The sequence below is a fragment of the Hipposideros armiger genome, unplaced genomic scaffold (genome assembly GCF_001890085.2).
Source record: "Hipposideros armiger isolate ML-2016 unplaced genomic scaffold, ASM189008v1 scaffold_444, whole genome shotgun sequence".
NCBI classification, from domain to species: domain Eukaryota; kingdom Metazoa; phylum Chordata; class Mammalia; order Chiroptera; family Hipposideridae; genus Hipposideros; species Hipposideros armiger.
In genome coordinates, this window is record NW_017731794.1 from 120,534 (window position 1) to 140,182 (window position 19,649).

Sequence of the window (19,649 nt, forward strand, 5' to 3'; positions counted from 1 at the left end):
ACTGTTCCCATCCCCCCAATTCCCCAATAAAAAAAAAATCTTTAAAAAAAAAAAAAGAATAGTAACTAGTGGAATTGGGATGAGCTATGTTTACCCAGACCACAGAGCAAAGGTTTACCTCCCTGGATGGTGGGTTCTTTTACTCTTTTCTAGTGCTATATATTTCCTCCCACTGGATAGGATAACAGATTATCATCTGTATTCCATTTTAATTTAGATTATTGCTCTTCAACTTTCTCCTATTTTACACGTAGGATCTCCATGATTTTGATATTCTTCTCCCATAGTGGGGCTGAACCATTAGGGAGAAAATCTATGGATCTGATGTTTTGGGGTCCATCCTGAACATTTCCAAAGCTCATGAATGAGCCTGTAGGTCACGAGATGATTGGAGGAGGAGAAACGAAGTGTAGTGGACATAACCTCTGAATTGGGGGTGAAGGCTTTGTGTACAGGCCTACTTTGATAGTGACTCAATATTTATAGTGGTTAATGATGGTAGGAGTGTGGGGGGAAAAATTTCCACAAGGAGAAAGAGTTTGATTTTTGAAAACTCTGTCAAAATATATTCCTTTGAACTGGGCATGTGGCTTCACGCTGCCACACCCACAATGATGGTGCACATGGGGAAGCCAATGAATGTTTCCAAGATCTCACCAGGCACCCTGGTGTCTGCCCTCAGTATTTCCTCTAGAACCCCACAGATGTTACAGCAATGAAAGAGAGAGTCCAGGGGTGGAAGCTCAATTACATTTTCCTGATGGCATTGTAGTGGGAGAAAGAGAATAGAGAATTAGAGTGGACGGGAAAAATGTGGGAAAATGCGAAGAGATTTATTAGTGTTCTAAAGCCGATCAAACCCAAGGTCACCATCTCCTAGTTCTGAAACTGGAAGTAGGCCAATGAAGCAATGAAAACACAGCTCCCATCTTTTATATATATATATATATATATATATATATATATATATATATATATTAATATGCATAATTATAGCAACATGCATTGAGCAGTTACTATATGCCCTACACTTAGTACTTTACATGAATCATTTCATTTAACTTGCACAAGAAGTCTCCTAGTAACAATCAGGGAAGTAGTATTTAAAGAGGTTAAGTAACTTGTCCAAGACATACTTCTAGTAAGTTCAACAGAGTGGTGTCAATGCTGCACCCTCTTGATTCTGGAGTCTATGAAGCCTCCCACTAGACTTTTGCCAGAGGATGTTTTAGGTGTGATGCTTCTGTTCTGTGAGTCTTCCCTAATCTACCCTAAATACAAGGCAGCTTCCCAAGTCTTAACCCTTCTCAGGGGCTTAGATGAAAGACAGTCGGGTATAACAAAAAGAGACTGAACGAAGAGTCAAAACCTTCTTTTCCAGCAGATGCACTTAAACACACATGAATTTGAGCTAATCATTTGGCCTATCAGAACCTCAGATATAAAGTGGGGATGATATCTTCTCTTCCAACCTCATGTGGTTTTTGAAAAGAGCAAATGAGAAAATATCATATATGTGAACAAGCTTTGAAGACTACGAAGTACTATCAAGTGTATTATTAGTGTGCCAATCAGAGTGGGCTTGGAGGTAATCTTACCCACGACCCCTGCTGGGTGGGTGGTTTCTAGGTGTTTCAACAGGTTCAAAAATAAAGGTTTGTCAGGGAGCAGTCTTAGAACACTAATATACCAAACTCACTCATCTTCCCCCTCTTCCCCGATCTCTCCTTGATGAAAATGGACAGAAAATAGTAATGGTCGATTTGACAGTTGTCTTGGGCTTCTCATTCAGCTTCTCAACTTCTTTATCCGCCAAATAAGCATGATCTGTACTGTCCAATACAGAGCACTAGCCACATGTGGCTATTTAATTTTAAAGTTAATTGCATTAAAATTTTAGTTCCTTAGTCATACCAGCCACATTTCAAGTGATTACACAAGACCGGTGGCTACTGTATTGGTAATACAGATATAGAATATTTCCATCATCTCGAAAAGTTATATTGGAGAGCTGTGGTCTAGATCATTTGTAAAGGCCAATCCAGTTCCAATTCCTACTGAATCGTTTAAATTCCTTAACTGTTTCTAACATGCTTTGAGTAAGGTCCTGGTGTAGTTGATATGTAAATATATGTGCACACCACATTAAAGAAGGCATTGGCGTTTTAGTCAACAAAATATATAACAACTTTGGCATGTTATGCATGTTAAATATTTTTTTTAAATTTCTAATTAAAATTTCTAGTTTCCTGGTGCAACATTTTTACATTAAAATTCTGAAAGAGAGTTCCTTTACTGTGAGTAGAAAAATGTTCCTTATTAATACCAATTTTTTTTCTCACTTCCCTTTGAATCTCAAAGGAGATTTCTCTTATGTATCTTTGTTGTTCGTGTAACCTAATTCTATTTTAGACAAATAGATAAAGAGGACAACTCTGCCAAATAACCTCATAATCTAAAACCTATATATGGCCTTTATTATGCTGAGTTATTTTCCTTCTATACCCATTTTATTAAATGTTTCATCATAAGTGGATGTTGTGTCTTGTCAAATGCTTTTTCTGTATGTATTGATACGATCATATGATTTTTATCCTTTATTTTGTTTATATGGTGTATCACCTCGATCAATTTGCATATGTTGAACCATCCTTGCGCCACTGGAATGAACCCCACTTAATCGTGATGTATAACCTTTTTAACGTATTGTTGCATTCAATTTGCTAGTATTGTGTTTAGGATTTTTGCATCTGTAGTCATCAGAGATATTAGTCTGTAGAAACCTATTTAATTTTACTAAACAATGTTTTGCCCCAATAAATTTAATAATCAAATTAGATCAAATAAATAAATAAATAAATAAATAAACAAATACCTGTAGCAGTTCTCTGAGACGCAGCTGCTTCATCCCGAGGGGTATCAGGCATTTCAAACTGTTACAGTGAAGGAAAAAGTGTATTAGTTTCTATTCCATTTTTTGAATGCTGACACAAATATCACTCAGTCATTCATAAACTGAATATAGACACAAAAATCTCCTGGTGCTTAAAGACCAAAAATTAAAGTTTAAAGTTTATCAAGACTGTTTTACCAGGTTTGTTTGTTTTTTCCCTCTAACAATTTGACAATACTTGAGAATATCTATTTCACTCGTTCTTTTTTCCCTTCCTTCCTTCTTTCCTTCCTTCCTTCCTCTTTCTTTCGTTATCCCTTCCTTCCTTCCTTCCCTCCTTCCTTCCTTTCTTCCTCTCTATATAGTTAGATGATGATAGATAGATGATAGATGATAGATAAATCTTAAAGTAGACTAGGTATATTTATTTATTCTCCCTACATCCTATGTATTCAAAAATTATTATAGATGCAATGACATCATATTATAGAAAGGTTGGACAACTGGAAAAAATGGTGGGGAAGGGACCATCTGTGATTCCACTACTCCTTCAAATGGCTATTAGTACTTTGGTCTATTGCTCCTTAAATCTTAAAGATTTGTTTTTATTTTTATTATATTGACATAATTATACTATGCATGGAAATGTGTACTTTTAAAAATAACATTTGTATTTTTTTACATTTACCAATATAAATTTAGTACTTTAAATAAACCACTTATTTTTCACTCATTCCTTCTAAAAACAGCCCTGGTGGCTAAGGGAGGCAATAAGAAGGACTGTTCCCCTTTAAAGGTGGCATTAATCCAGATAAGCTTGGTCAAGTCTGATGCCAAGCCATCAGATTAGCTTTATATGGGGTCAGAGAAAGGAACTTTCTGCACATGAGAAAGTCTTATAAAACTTGGAAGTGGTAAAAAGAAAGCACTGCTATTCCCTACCCACCTTTAAAAAAACACAAAGTTGGTCATCAACACTGTAAATGTGTATGTAGATTCCTACTGGTTAGTCTAAATCCCACAACTTCCTAACCTATATGTGGCTTGCAACTCTTAATTTTAAGAATCTTTAAAGTTTTCAATAGGTTTAACTTAGAGTCCAAAACAGAACAGTACACTTTCCTGCTCCAAAACACTTATGCAATTAAAGTTCTTTGGGTTGCAAAAAACAGGACCGAATTCTGCTTAGCTTAAGAGAAAAAAGTGGGGGGTTATTGGGAAGATTAGCCGATAGAATTCAAGGATGAGTTCAACTCTATGCCCCTCCTCTGTGGAAAGTTGTCGTAAATACGGCTCAGCTCTGAAAACTCCCAGACTCTGTGCCTCTCAGATCCAAATTTCCAGGTGAGAAATGAAAACAGTTCACTGGGGATCAAGCATATACCTTATACCAACTATCTTAGGGCAGGAGGTACTGTCACTGGGAGCTGCCAGGGATACTGGAAGGTCCTCAATGCAAGCTAGACAGGGGCCCCAAAGGACCAACTACTCTCTAGCCTCAGGGAAAGAGCTCCATTTTATCTTGAGCAACACATTTTATATATTTTTTTTGTACTAGACCTTTCTAGTAGGCTAAATTAAGATATGTTGGGTGGGGGGTGGATAATGGAGTTAGTCCTGCTTTAAAGAGTAGGAAGCCAATATTAGGTACAAATTCTGTTTAGGAAGATTAGTATAAGCCCTCGAGTGTCAAAGAGAGAAGCTCATCATGTCAATCAAATTCAAATGCCAGCTAGGGTCACATTGACCAGTAGAACGCTCTTCTCCCATTGTAGTGAGAGTATCAACAGCTTCTAGATACTGCATGGCAATCTGACAGTGTGATGCTGTCACAGCTACATTCTTAAGGTGCAAAGTTTAGGAACAGGGAGGCCTAGTAACCCAAAGTTCAAATGCAGTCTCACCAATGAAGTTTTCCCTAGGAATCCAGCTAACGGTACCCTCACCTTCTTCAAAATCCTGCAGGAGTGGTGGCCCATGGGGCCTGACATTACTGTAAACTGGTCTGTGAATCTACATGCTCCCCTGTGAATCTATCATAAAGCCAAATCCATCTTATGTCTCACCCACATATTTTCTACTACCTTCAAATACATGCCATTGTTGTACAAGATTAAGAAATGCATTCCTGATTTCACAATAGCTTTATATAAATATATAATATATATTATATATATTATATATATATATATATTATACACATATATATTTTATATATATATTATATATATAATATATATATATATATATATATATTTCCTCAGGAAATAATTCAAGTAGCTATCACATGTGGAGATTCCCCCAAATGTTTGATATTATAAAGGGGTGACTCAAGATGTGCTATAACAGGGAATAGTATAGAAGACCAGCAAATGTTGCAGTACCAGCTGAACCAAAGGATTAGAGAGCCCAAATCCGGCCATGACAGGTGTGCTTTTCTTAGCTGCACCTGGCTATAGCTTTAGTGTGGAGTAATTTGAAGCTAGCTCCAGAAACATTGCTCATATTCATTTCACCCTGCGATATATGAAATTATGTCACATAAAAGCTATGTTCAAAGTAATGGCTTATTAAATATATACCTATGTGCATAGGTCACTTAATTGTATTAATTAAAATGAATTGGTATATTAATAAATTTAAACTCAATAGGGGAAAAAAAAGTGGCTCATGCTCAAAAATGTTGGGAATCTCTGTAGCCTGTTGCACTCCTATGACAAACATGACCTTGTAAGTTGTTATGTTCACTACGTACATATTTTCTCTCTTTTTATTTTGTGTTTTCTCTCTTTGTCCCTCTTTATTTTGCACATAAGACGTGCTCAACAAATATTTGCTTCTGAGAGTTTATGTCTCCCTGGGGCAAAATGAAATTGTTAGGCAGAGCCATTGCAGACGCTGGACAACCAGCTGGGCTCTGCTTCCCACGGCCCTGCTTGGGTCCTGCTTTGGGGTTCCTGTAACCTGGGTGGCTTTGTTCCAGCCAAAGCCACTGTTCCTGCCATTCCACCCTCTCTCGCCCCACACTCCCCACTGTGAAGCTGGCTTCTTTCTCCTTCACACAAGAACTTAATTGTTCCATTTGAGGACTCATGAAACAGTACTTCTCTGAATCCAGCTGTGGGAAACATTTAAACCAGTAACTCATCTCCATTTATAAAAATTTAATCTGTAAGGGGAGAAAATTTTAACAAGCCAAAACCTTTTGCTAACCACTTAGCTTCAGATTTAACCAGACATAAAGGAGATTATTAAACCCCCAATGAATTAGAGGTTAAATTGGTTTTAAGATTCAATATTTAGCTTTGAAGGTGAATTTCAGCGTTGCCTTCCCTTTTGCTGAATTTGTGCTTTTCCTTATGGTGAATAATGCTGACTTGAAATTTGATTTTGCTAAGTAAATTACATTTTTCTAGCAGATCCCTTGATAGCTAGGCTCAAATTTTACATAAATGCCCCAATTGTGGACCCATAAATCTGGTACAATTGTAAAGCTTTTTTTCAGACAAATAACCATGCAGAGCAGTACATAGTTGTCTCTGTCTGGAGCCTGGGTGGCAGGAGAAAGAGTCTGAGGCAGAGACGGGGGCTTTGCCAACCAAAATACCAGGACGACCTAGACTGTGCCATTTGCAACACACTGTGTTCTCAGGAGATGTCACAATTATGTTTCAGGAACAACCCAAGGCTCTAACATCAGCAGGAGCATCTCCTAACTCGCAGCCTGGAAGGGCTGTTAAAGCTTTCATTTCCTTGTGTGCTTCAAAAGAGAAATTATAGGCTGGTGGTCATCTGGCCCAGGTGGAATTATGTGATAGAACGGCAAAGCTGTGCATTCTGATCGCAGACAATGATTTAAATGTCTTTTCTATAATACTTCCCTTCCTATCACCCTGCATTGTCTTATCTCTCTCTCTCTCTCCCCCCTTCCCTCCCTCCCTTTCTCCTTCTCTCCCCCTCTCCTTCTCTCTTTCTCCATCTCTGTCTCCCCTCTCTTCTTAATGCTATCCACACCAACAAAACTGCAGGCTCCCCAGACCTCAAGAATCTAAGTAAATAGCTAAAACAGACTTGAAGTACCACTTGAGTTGGGAGATTTATTTGTATGCAGCACTACCATTTTCCACCAAAAAACGGGGGAGAACAAATTCAGGAACATTCAGAGAGGAAATTAAAAGATTTTTGCTTTTTCCCTATGGGTGTAAATAGTGTCTTTAAATCATAACCTTCTTAGATGTTTGATAGTTTAGGTCTAAACCATCTTGCATGTCCCATTGAAATATTAAGTTAGCAGATCAATGACAATATAGTCAGGACACATTATAATAAATAATGATGATAGTTAACTTTCCCCATTTATTCTTAGCACATGTATCATGTACTATAACTCCTCCTGAACCCTGTACCACCTCATCTGCTGTATCTCATGCTGCTTGGAGAGCAAATACAAATTTATTCCATCCTGTAATGTGGTTATGGGGTGTCAGGGAAGGGGATAGGGAAGGGTTAACATAAACAGAGAAAGATAGAAAGGGGCAGAGAAGCAGAGAAATATATGTATACAAATATGACCTGGACTTCAGAAAGAAAAGAGATACTGCCTAACCATGTTCTCTATAACACATTCTCGAAGGTGCCCAGGCATACATGCAGCTGCCATGGTCTTCATAATGTATCACTTCAAGTGGATCCCAGATTTGTTCCTATTTATCCAGCAAGAAAGGAAACCTTACCAGAGTTTGAGAGAAATCAATGAGTGTACTTCGAAAAAACCTTAAAGAGTGGGGTTGTTTCTGTGTGAAGGGTGACAAGGATAACGATTGTATTGTTCTGTACACCTGAAGCTAACAATAAAAATAAATAAATAAATAAATACATAAAAAAATAAATAAATAAAAAAGAAAAAACCTGAAAGAATATTCAGTAATACCTTGGTTTGCGAGCATAATTCATTCCAGAAACAAACTACGCATATTGCAAGACATCACTTGTTTACCACGTTAAAATATTAGAAATGTTTGCTCGTCTTGCAGAACACTCGCAAACCATGTTTGTAATCCAAGGTTTTACTGTACTTCCTTTTTGACCCTCTTAACACCATCTGTCCAAGCTGAGGAAGGGAATGTATTCAAGGACTTGAACAGCCAGCACAGCAAGTTCCATTCAGAGCCATGGTGGGAGGGGAGGGAAGGGAAGGGCACATGATGGGGGATGAGGGGGGTACCAGGCAGCCATCTTGCTAACTAATACACCCTGGGTAGCATTTGCTCTTACATCAAATGTGAGCTTCAGGACCACACTCATTCTTCGGTTCATACTTTGGTAAGACCTCAATTTAGGAGCCTGAGCAGTATGTGATGGACAGTAACACAACTAAGGCAATGAGAAGCCTTTCTTTCCCTAATGGTTAACTTCTATTCTACTCAGGTAAGAGACTGACATAATGGTCATCACAGCTGTCTTCTGCATCATCATACCATTTGCCACTAAATATACCCAAGCAGGAAGAAGTGTTTCTTTGTATTTGCTGCTGTTAAATGTAATCAGAGGCTGTTTTTATGACCATTCTGGATCATTATCATCAGCATAATGATCACTTTAGAGAACTATAATCATACCTATGTATAGTATAGACATGCAGGGAGTCAAATGCAAAAATGTTGAGATGCAGTAAGTGCCTATGAAGATCTTACAAAAACTGTAATGCGTGTTGCAAGTTAATTTACATAAAGGGACAATGTGGTAAAGAATATCATTAGCTCCATGGGTTCTGCAAAGAAGAAAAATTGGTCAAGAGAAAATAAAAAACCTTACCCAGTACTTTGATGCCTGAAACTCCATAATTAGAAGTAATCTGTCTTATATGGGTTTACAAATTATCTCCAGTTAAAATAGATACATCTGGACGAGGATATGCATTGAATCTAGGGGTCTATAACTAAGTATACTTAGTTGTGTGCATTTACTTAGTGTGTGCATTTACATTATAAAAGAGAGATGGTATATGGAAGTGTGTTCTTCTTCTTTTGTTTTCTTCACTTACTTGCATATGATACTTCCCCTTTAACCAGAGGATCCGGTCTTTTTTAGGGCACATTAGAATTGTTACAATAGAAAGGCAAATAGAAAGAAAGCTTCTGACTTCCAGAAAAGGATTGTGAAACCCACAGAAAAATAACAGTCTTGAAAGCCTAAAATTTGGCGACAGATGAGGGACTTCTAAAACCTAAAACACTTCTTCTATATCTCAGCAGCAAAACGAGCAGTATTGACCATAAATTTATTCTAAGCCATCAACAGGAAGAACTTAAGATGTACCATCAAGAACATCCCAATCAGAAGGGAAAGTTTGCATTTTACATACTGTTTTTTACAATTACAAGGTTATGATAGAGGAGCAGTTGTGAGATGAATGAAATGTAGAACCTAAGCATTTAGTGCAATTCTCAGCATGCGATAAACACTCCCATATTTATAATAAACATTATTGTACTTACCACACTACCTAATAAATATTACCCCTCTACTTCTGTGCTCTCCTTCCCCTAGACTACACATGTATTGAGGACAGAGATTCTGTTTTACTCATTGTTGCATCCTCAGCTCCTATTACAGAGTTTGGTGTTCAATAAATATCTATCGAGTGAATGAACCTCACTGCTTCTCATAAACAAAGAAGATGTGCAGTAATAAGTGAAAAGTTGAGTTTGCTCTCAGTCATCCATGCGACACCATCACCACAAGCGCCAGTCTGTGGTTGTTTGTGGGAAAGAAAACACAAATCTGAATTAATCATCTGCAGTTTAGGTTGGATGAGGATGAGATTTTTTAACTCTAGGGGTGATAAAATAATCATATGGGCCACCCAAAAGTGTAGAGGCATCTCTAACCTTAGTGAGCTTGTTGGGATGTGAATCCCATCTTTCCTGGGTGATTTAGACATCCCCTTGCCTGAAGACAGAGGGCTAGGCCAGGTCCTCTCTGAAAGTGCCTTCAGCTCTGTTATCCTATGATTCTATTAACCAGTTAATATTTTCCTGTAATTAGCTCTTCACAACTGCCTAATAATATTACAGATTCTTCCATATAACGCAATAATGTGACATTAATCTAATACCACATAACCACTCTGCCCGCCCTACCAATATCAGGTACTCTGCGACCCTGAAGAATTACTCAAGGACACCTTTCCTTTTCTTCAACTAAACAAAGACCATTCTTCAGGCCATATCCTTAATACTTATTAAAAATCTACCTGGAGCTTCAGACTGTCCATTCGCCAGCCCTTAAGTTCATCTGTTTCACCCTATCCAAATGATATTGCTCTTTGCTGTGATGAACTAAATCAATTGCTAACGATAAGGACTAGATCTAGACTTTGAGTGTCATCACATTCTCAAACATCTGAAAATGCCTGAAATTCATTATAAGCCTGTGTCCATCTTTCTCTGGGAGCATGGACTGATATCACCAAACCCATGAGGACAGACTCAAGAAGAGAACCTCTAGGGCCACCTCCCAAACTCAAACCACATGAAACAGAGATTAGAACTGATTACGTAAAGGAAACTTATTGAAGCAACAAATGTGATAGCGTCACAAAACAGCTGCCTTGTTCCTAAGGAAAATTAAAACTTGTGCGCATCTTGGACGCCTGAGCCAAAGGTAGTTCTTTTGCTGCCAACAATTTACACACTGTTCAACTTTGCCTCTGCTTGTCTTCTTTACACTTTGAATATTAAGTGATTGGGATTCAGTGATAGCCATAATAACTGTCATGTGTGAGTGCCTAATAGGTACCAGGCTCACTAACTGGGCAGTACCACCCACATCACACTACGTGGATGGCAGCCCTGGAGCGTGCAGGGCTGCAGCCTTGTCCATCAGACAATCATACAAGTCAATACTTATAACCACATAGGGTAGGATTAGCATTTCCATTCACAGGTGACACAACAGGCTCATCAATGTAACAAAATGGACCACAGTCACACAGTAATAAAGAACAGAGCTGGGTTTGAAACTCAGGCCTAATTCCAAACAGCCCAGTATTGTCAGGTGTTTTTCTGCTCCAGGCTGTGGGATAAAAATATAAACAAGTGGGTGCAGTCTGTATGGACTCTGATATGCAATGAGAAAAACAAGACAGAGACATGTAAAATTAAACAGCAATGAAATAACGGCTCAATTCAAAAGAGAAAGTTTGTCACAATACAGAACTTGATTAATTGCTAAATGGGTCATCAGGCAATAATTGGTACAACCATTTAGAGGAAAGAGAGATCTATAAATATTTACAAACTGTGGTATACATACTCCATGCATTAGGAATCTGTAAATAGCCTAGAACCGGTGGAAAGATAAAGGCAGAGAACAAGAGAAAAATATGGCCTCCGTGCTACTACAAAAGGGCCGTGTGGGAGAAAAGCCAGAAGACACCTATTTGTGACTGAAAGGAAGATAAAAGGTTCACGACCAAAATTTCAGAACTCTGTGAGACTGATTCGATGTGATTTATTTTCCTTTTGAAAGTTTTTATTTCAGGCTTAGCTTTAAGGCCTTGGGTGCTCAGTATTTAAAATGTGTGAAAGATACTTGAAATAAAAATGTTGTCTATGTTTTGGGTTTTACTGTATAATTTAATATAAACTTAGCTTAAAGGGCTATGGTTTTTTAAAAAGAATCTTTAAGTTTTGGAATTTTTTTTTTAAGACTGATAAAAAGTTGCACTTGGAAAATCTAAATAGTAACTTCCAATTTAATTCTAGTGTTGATGGTTGTGACAATTAAAATGCTATGCTCTTCTATGTTTCCTTATGTGGGTAAAGGAGATGCTGATTATTACTATACTTTTCTCTTTTAAATCTGCACTGCAGATAGTAATTTACACTTTTGACCAAGATCAAGTAAATGAGGGTTTATAAGAAGCCTAGAAAGAGAATGTCAAATTTAGATCTGGGCTCTGATTCCTTCCTATGCCAGAAAGGAGCTGCTTCCTTTGAACAGCTCCTCAAGTGGATTGTTAAGCAAAACGTGTTACAGGAGTAGCCAAAACTATGATAGCAGGAAAGGTATGCCCCTACACAGTTATATAGGACTAAAGAAAAAGACTAATATTTTATAGACCTTAGCATGCAATCATTTTCACATGCATTTAATCCTCAAAACCACCTCTGGGGTAAATATTATAAGCCCTAATTTATAGAATGAGAAATTAGCTCACAGAAGTTAAATGATTTATCAAGTAAATTGCAGAACCATACTGAGACTTGTGTATCCCAATTCTAACACTAAGAGCTTGCAACAAACCATTGAGGGTGATTTGTTGTATTAGAAATATACACATCCCTTCTCATATCAATTGACTGCCATGGGAAACTTGATTAACCCTTCTAAGCCAAGTTAACTTCATCATTCAAGGCATAAAGGGTTACAAAATGTGATGGTATTCTGATGCAATGAGTCAGAAGGAATAAAATGAGAGAAAACTACTGGCTTTAGAATCAGACAAGTAGCTGAACTTGACCTCCATTTTTTTCTAGTAACGTGGCCTACAGGAAGCAGTTTAACCTCTGTGGGCCTCAATTTCCTCATCTGTAAAATAAGAGGTAAAAGAACCTAGTCAATAGGGTAGTTTTGATCATTAAAGAAAATATTGCATCGCAAGAGCTTAGTTAATGCCTGGAGAATAAAATATGTGCTCAATAAATGGTAAATCTGCTGCCATCATTTATTCAAAAGCTATTATACTGAGTATGTATTAGCCGGTGGGAATGTACAAGGAGAGAATGCAGCCCTTGTCTTTATAAGTGATGTATTTTAGTACCAGTTGCCTCCACAATTTCTATCATAAGCTCATTTTTAAAAAATTTCTCAGCAAAAACAAAAACAAAAAAACAAAAAAAATCCCCAATGCATAAATGTATATATTAATTTATAAATTACATGCACATACTATTCTAAATATCATGCACTTTATAAAATATATACAATAAATAACTGCAAAACAATAAATGATTAAGATCCCACTGGGTTATCTTGTACACACCTTGGAATGTACACAGACCACTTCGAAAACTACTGTTTTAGACCAAGAGTCAGCAAATGTTTCTGTGAAGTAAATATTTTCTGTGAAGTAAATATTCTGTGATAGTAAATATTTAAGGTGTTGCAGACATCACAAAGCCTCTGTTGTATGCTTTTTTTTGCTTTAAAAAAATAATTTAAACAACCCTTTAAAAATGTAAAGCAATTCTTAGACCAAGGGCTTGGACTGTAATTGACTCATTCGTGTTTTAGACCATAGACTGTATTAGAATAGATGACTCCAGACAATAAACTAGTAAGTAAATAAATACTATAGTAAGTACTATGAATGAAATCAACTGTCGAATGCAATGCAAAGTAAAAAGGAGGCCAACCTTAGTTAAGATGGCCTTAGCTAAAGATTGAGCCACAGCTCAACTGCGACCTGAAGGACAGGAAGGCCAATTACCAAAGATCAGCAGAAAATCTTCTTGGCAAAGGCAAGGACCTGTAAGTACCAGTGCTAAGATGGAAAGAACTTGCTTGTTCAAGGACTGAAAGGAAGCCTGTGAGTCTGCAACTCACAAGAGAGAAAAGAGTGAGGTGTGACTTGTTTTTTGGGAGTCAGGCAGGAGCCAGCTTTGCAGACTTTTGAAAATGATTCCCATAAAGTAAAGCATTTAAAGCCAAAATGGAGTTAGAGAAGATAAAATCAGCATATTATATGTCTCTGGAATGCAGACAAAGTGAAATAATAACCACAAGGTGGTGGATCAAGCACTGGCTTCTGGGGCAAAACTAAAAGTTAAGGAGAAGTAGACAGCTTTGATTACGTCCTCAAGCTATTTAAGACAATTATTAAACTAGTAAGTTTTTTATTGTTATTCAACCTTGAAATAAAGTCATTACCGAGGCGTAGCTTGTTTTGACTTTCATTAACCGGACCAGCCAAGTTTAGAACAAACCCCTTATATCCCACGTACTCATTTTTGGGGTTATTTTTTAAGTTTATTCTTTTCAAATTAAAATTGCATTAAAATGCCTTTTTTTGGAAGACTACGTAAGAAGTAAACAACACTGCTGCCTGCAGTCTGTAGCACAGATGGGAGGGAGACAATGCACCATGTATCTTACTGTACCTCCAGAATTTTGAACCACGTGGCTCTAGTGCCTATTCAAAAAGCAAATAAATACAATTATATTCAAATTAAAATTTTTAAGCTGCACTAATTGTATGCAGAAAAAAACGCAATGTTTCTGTAAAAACTCATTTGACAGGAGAAAACAATTTTGCCATTCCAATATTTTCAAAACATGATTGAGGTGACAACTTTACAAAGTGTGTGTATACATGTAACAACAATATGATGCCTAGAAATTGTATAAATTAATGAGAAAAATCTAGTCTCAGAGACAATGGTAGCAGTACAGATAATGTTTTTAAAGTCAATTTACTTGGGAAAACAATTTGGAAGTTCTTCAAATAACTAGCTACTATGTGACCCAGCAATTCTACTCTTAGGTATATACCCAAGAGAAATGAAAATATACATACATAAAATTTGTACCCGAATGTTTATAGTAGCATTATTCATAATAACCCAAAAGTGGAAACAACCCAGTTGTCCCTGAACTGATAAAGAGATGAATAACATGTGGCATATTCATGCAACAGAATATTAAGAAATAAAATGAAATGAAACACTAAGAAATGCTACCACGTGGATCAACCTTGAAAACATTATGCTAAGTGAAAAAAGCTAGTTACAGAGGATCACATATTGTGTGATTCCGTTTGTATGAAATGTCTAGAATAGGCAAATTCATAGAAACAGAAACTAGATCAATGGTGGCCTAGGCTTGATGGGTGGAAGGCAGGATACAGAGTGACTGTTAGTGGGTATTGAGTTTCTTTTAGGGGAGATAAAAATGCTCTCAAATTAAATTGTGATGGTTGCATAACCCCATGAATATACTACAAATCATTCAGTTGTACACATTAAGTGGGTAATTTGTATGGTATATGAATTCTATCTCAAACAGCTGTTTTTTCTTAAAGTCAACTTATAAAGGGCTACTCAAACACCATATTGTAATTTAAGTTAACTGCCACTTAAAGGACTAAAACCACATCTGAAACTAACAATAATTTGTATGTCAACATAATTAAAAATAAATTTTAAAAGAACTAACAATTTCAATATATTAACACTTGGACTTATAAAAATGATACCAACAGGGCAATTTTTGTTATAAAATTTTTCGTTTGGATTTCTTGCTTGTGCCGAAAGTGTGACCTTCATGGACTTAAGTTATTCTGAAACACATAAAGTTGCCTGCAGCAATCCTCTTCCCTAACTGCCCTTGATTGTGAAATGTAGCAGCAGGCTAAAGTGGTGAAAACATTACAATTACAAAACTATGAAGAGTCCTGAAATCAATGAGAATAGCCTTTAGGAAGCACTTTGATACACACAGACACTCAACCTGTGTGGGCCAGTACTGCGATTCCCGTCTGCCCAGGAAAAAAGAACACAGGTCATGAAACTGCAGAAAATCTGCAAATAGATCATTTACTTGAGGACAGTGGAGAGTTGGCAGCACTGCACATTTATAGCTGACTCCTATAAATCACTCTCCATTCCTGACAGATTGTTTTACTGACAAATATGAGCGACAGTTTACTTTGTGTTTTACACTATTCCTGCTTTTTTACTTTATATAGTCTTGTTTTGCCACTCCTGTGTCTCTATTTTGTCAATAGTAAGGGATTGAAAAGGAGGTATTATGAATATTAAATCAATTAATATACGGAAAAAGCTTAGAAGAGTATATGGCACATAGTATTTGGCTCAATAAATTTTAGTTCTGCATTATTAAATAGGGTATTTAACATCTCATTCTGCAGCATTCTCACAGGATAGATCGTCAATTTCCGCCATTACAAGAATAAGATTTAAGTCCCTATTACTTCTCTTATTACTTCTGCATAACTAAAGGTGACTACCAGAATGGCCTCTCTGAACAAAGGGAATTTCCAAAGATAAATTTTAACCTCTACCGTAGAGAGCAAAACAAACAAAAAAACGTAACTGCTGGTAGCCTTCTCAATGACATTTTCCAAATTCAAACAAAATTTTAAAGACCAGTCCTCATTGAATATTGAACACCTTGTCTAAGAATTTGAACTTCATTCAGTCTGATGGCCATGAGCAGCCAACGCCGAGTTTAAATGAAGTGTGACTGGATCAAGCTTGTGTTTGAGAAGGTCACTCTGGCGCAGTGTGGAGGACAGATAGGCTGTGGAGAAAGAGGCCCGAGTGCAAGACTATCTCAATGATCCAGAGAAGAAATAAGAAGAACAAAACCCAAGGCAATGAATGACTGTAGGGATTGTGCCAAACGACCTTCAATGGCCACCACACCTCTAAAATATTACATTGAGTAATTACTGCTTTTTAGTTTATTCTAATAAAGAGTAGCTTGTATAGTGTGAAAAGGTGCTATTCATTGCATGGGTTTAACACTTGAATTCCAGACCTCATATAAAAAAATATGAGTGCCTTTCATCCATTAATTTATCTTCTGCTTCACGCTCATGAATTGCTCTGACTTTCTACAACAATGGTTACCCTAGAATAAAATTTAGCATTGAAACTTGAAAATGATTGTGTCACGGCTCCTTCCTCTGTGAGAAAACTGCCACGACCTAGCCAGGGGCCCTGCCTGAGAATCAGGCACACCTTCTCCAAGGGGCCAAGGGGTGAGGGACTAGGAGCGCTAAAGGTCTTTGTCAGAAAGAACCATTGTTGCTGTGTCTGTGGCACCCCATTTTTATCTTCTGAGGGCACCAGGGATTTGCCTGACAGCTGCCCTTATATTGCAGAATAGAATCCAATTTACAACTTCTTTTTCAATCCTCCTTTCCCTAAAGCAAGGACAAAATCAAGAATTATCCAGCTGCATTAGCATCCTTTGTTTTTCAGCTATTCAAATGCCTTTCAATGAATAATTTCATCAGTTGGAATTTTATTCCCACAGAATAAATAATGGAAGCATGGAAAAGAGCAGTATCTTACCCAAAGTCACACCATAAATCAGCATCCAAGCAGATTTTATACTCAACATTACAACTACTAGTGCAATGAGGAGGTGCTCAGCGGGTCCTTGATTGTCAGTCCAGGACTCCACCAGGTACTGTTTTCATAAACAAAGGATAAACCAATCCTATCTTTCATGAGATAGGAAGCAGAAGAAAAAGGAAAATTAATGTTAAAAATAGACAATCTGAGAAATAAAAAATAAATAAAAATTTTAATCATCAATGCCAGAAAAACATACTTGTATGCTCACTTTTAGCAAATAATGTTCTCAAACATTTCATAAAACATGAAACTCTGTATACAGTGTTTCTCTAGTTTAAAGAAATGTTGTAGATCAATTATTTATAAAGCAATGGTTTCTATAGCAAGTCTGCCCCTCTTTACCTTGTTTTACCCAGGACTGTACCTCCAAGATTTTCTTTTTATCTCTTATGCTCAAAGAAAGTAGCAACTCTTATGACTTATGTCCCATGACACAGACTCTCAAATCAACAAACACAAATTGTGCAATACTGCATGAAATAAAACATTTTTCAGGAAACAAAATATTAATCTTATCTGGCACATCCTAGTATACTTGGGGCCATAAATTCGGCTGTACTCATCTGTTAAGATTTTCTTCACAAGTATCATTTCTTAAATAGAAAAATAGTGGTTTAAATAAGTAAACCAGGTCTCCACAACCACAATTTCAAGTATTGTCTGTCTCTTTAGAATAAATACATTGAGATTGAATAGTTCTTTCTATTCTTAATTTTTTTTTTCTTTTATACTTCCCAACTGTCACCTTCCTCCAACACAACCAAGAATCAAATAAAACAGGGCATTTACCTGGGAAGGGCTTTGTTCTCAGAAGGACAAAGTGTATCACAAATCCAGTATTCCCCAGGGGAGGTGGGACAATTAGACAAAAGCTTTCAAGACACACACATAAGCACACTCACACGCATATTCTTCCCATAAACTGAAACAATAAAGAGGAAGGACGAAACATCTCCCCATCCCTAGGAAATACATGTGTGACATTTCAAAGAAAAATGGAAGTTTGTAATTTCTTTTGTCCTTTGAGCATCTCACTAAAATTGGTATTTCCATCATCCTTGTAAATTCAAGATTCACCACCGCCCTGCCGTCCTAACAGAAGAAAAGTCACAAGATAGAAGTTAGGCTAGACAATCTTTCAGAGCGGTAGATAGTAAAGCACAGATGGTTAAAATCCTAAACCAAGCTACAAACCATAGCCATCATTTCCTGGGCACTGGTCATGTGCCAGGCACTGTACTAGGGGCTTGAATATACTCTATCCTTACAATGTATTGAGATAGGTTTAAAGGTAACAAAAGTCCCATTAAGGGGGTTAAGGAATTTGCTCAAGATAACCGATAAATACCCAGGCCTGCATTCAAAGTCATATTCATTGTTAGCCCTCTGTTCACAAACATTTGATAAGAGCCTGCTAGGAGCCAGGCCCTGTTCTAACACCTGGAAATATATAATAGCACTAATGGGGGGAGAAGACAATCGACAAATAAGTGTGTACGTGGATGGATGGATGGATAGATAGATAGATAGATAGATAGATAGATAGATAGATAGATACAGATATGGATGTATACTCAGGGAGTGAGGATTATCATAAAGAAAAATAAAGCAGACTGAGAATATACACAGTGACAGTTGAGGGGTGCAATTTCGGATGAGGTGCCCAGGGAAGACTTCTGTGGGAAGGTGATCATGAGCGGCGCCTGAATGAGGCGAGTGAAAAAGTCATGCGGGTATTTGGGGAAAGACCCTCCCCAGCAGAGGGAACGGTGAGAGCAGAAGCTGCGAGGTGGTAGAGGGTACGGTGTGTTAGGGCAGCAGCAGCGCAGAGACCATGGAGCTGGAACAGTGAGCCAGCGGCAGCAGGATGTGAGGGGGCTGAAGGGGAGCCAATGGGAAGAGCTCTGGATCCTACTGTAAAGGGGTGAGAAGCAGGTAGAATTCTGAGCAGGGGATGAGACCATCTGTATCACTCCAAAGCCACCATCCTCTCGGTTCCACTGCCACCCTCAGGGGGGACAATTTCCCCTCTCCCTTGCTCAGTACCTGCTTCTGTGACACCTGTCCTAGGACCCAAACTGCCCTAGTCTTATTTCCTCGAGCACAGTCTTATCGCTACGCGGCCACTGATGGCCGGTTACTGTTCTCTTTCCTTCTACCCTGTGAAAACTTATGAGCCTTATACCTCCTCGGCTAAGGGCAGCTTTCCCAGTCCTCCTGGAAAAATGCCAACCCATGTTGACCAAAGAAGACTAGAATAGACTTCCCAAGACACAGCCGCACCCCTCCCACTTATGGAGTTTGAAGTAGTAATTGAAATAAAATATTTGCTTTGTTCTTAGTTACAGCCTTTTATTTTAAAACATTAAATGACTTTAAAGGAGGGCATGTTTTGTGTGCACCAGGAGAAAAGACGCTTTAAAAGATTGAATGAAAACAGTGGAAGAGAGGGCGCTGATAATACCCTTATTTTTGTGATGTAAACTGAAGTAGTAACTTTAAAGACGGAATTTCAAATTAAAACAGGGAAGAGGATGAAACGGGTAGGGGATACGATCTGAGAGAAAGTGGAGTCTCCTTAAATC

At 37.6% G+C, this 19,649-nt stretch overlaps 1 long non-coding RNA gene across 1 annotated transcript in view; it reads right to left on the bottom strand.

Moving 5' to 3' along the window:
• Positions 1 to 19,649, bottom strand: part of LOC109394926 (uncharacterized) — an 81,537-nt gene that overhangs the window by 28,542 nt on the left and 33,346 nt on the right. Inside the window, exon 2 of the long non-coding RNA XR_002126552.1 lies at positions 2,876 to 2,933. This is a non-coding gene — a long non-coding RNA (uncharacterized LOC109394926). The remainder of the gene's footprint in view (positions 1 to 2,875; positions 2,934 to 19,649) is intronic.